Here is a 1,243-nt window from a genome sequence, read left to right as displayed (position 1 = left end):
TGAACATACGGAAAACAAAAAAAAAGCCAACTTCCTTGCACAGGTTACAAAAGGAGAAACAGCTGCCTAGAGCCTGAAAAGATGAAGAAACTTCATTTGCTAGTGGGCCATTTCTGCCTCCCTGTGTACTGTGGGCCGTTTCTGTGACCTGGAACACAGCCTGCTGCTGGAGACAGGCTGCTCCACAACAACACATCTGGAAAGATGGTGTTTAGGCACAGCACAGAAACTCTCACCGAGATCAGCAGACTGACATAGTAACTGATACTGAGTCAGTTCTACAGCTACAGAGGAGAGGTGTTAGTGGAAGCACCAAGTGTCCTGCACTGCCATAGAATAGTTTGGGTGGGAAGGGACCTTTAAAGAACATCTAGTCCACCTCCCCACCATGAACAGGGACATCTTCAACTAGACCAGGTTGCTCAGAGCCCCATCCAACCTGACTTGGAATGTTTCCAGGGATGGGGCAGCCACCACCTCTGTGGGCAACCTGGGCCAGGGTTTCACCATCCGCATTGTAAACCACTTCTTCCTTATATCTAGCCTGAATCTACCTTACTTTAGTTTAAAGCCATCATCCCTTGTCCTATTGCTACAGGCCCTGCTAAAAAGTCTGTCCCTGTCTCTCTTATAAGCCCCTGTTAAGTACTGAAAGGCTGCAATAAGGTCTCCCCTTTTTCACCCTCTCTTCTCCAGGCTGAACCCCCCCAACTCTCCCAGCCTGTCCTCCCAGCAGAAGGGCTCCAGCCCTCCCAGCATCTCCGGGGCCTCCTCTGGCCCCGCTCCACCAGGTCCATGTCTCTCCAGTGCTGAGGCCCCCGAGCTGGAGGCAGCACTGCAGAGGGGTCTCCCCAGAGGAGAGCAGAGGGGCACAATCCCCTCCCTTTGCCATGACTTTCCCTATCACCGAGGGCAAACCCCCGGGACCCTGGCGATGGCTCAGCACCCTTTGGGGAACTCCTTGCTCCAGTCACAGAATCACTGAATACCAGGTTGCAAGGGACCTCAAAGATTTTTTGGCAAAAGCACATCCGACGTTTCCATTTCTACCAGTACACTTCACGGACTACCGTCTCCTGATGGAGGGCCATTCAGGTAAAACGCTCGGGCGAGGCCGGCGGCCAGCAGCGCCCTGCCCCGGGTCCCTCCCGGCTCTCTGCCGCGCATAGCCGGGCCCGCTGCTCCCCGGGCTCGACGTCAGTGGGCGGCCAGGCCTCCAAGCGGAAACCAAGCGCGTCCGCCA

Source organism: Charadrius vociferus, unplaced genomic scaffold, assembly GCF_000708025.1.
Source record: "Charadrius vociferus isolate BGI_N301 unplaced genomic scaffold, ASM70802v2 scaffold1129, whole genome shotgun sequence".
NCBI lineage: Eukaryota > Metazoa > Chordata > Aves > Charadriiformes > Charadriidae > Charadrius > Charadrius vociferus.
This window is presented reverse-complemented; position numbering follows the sequence as displayed.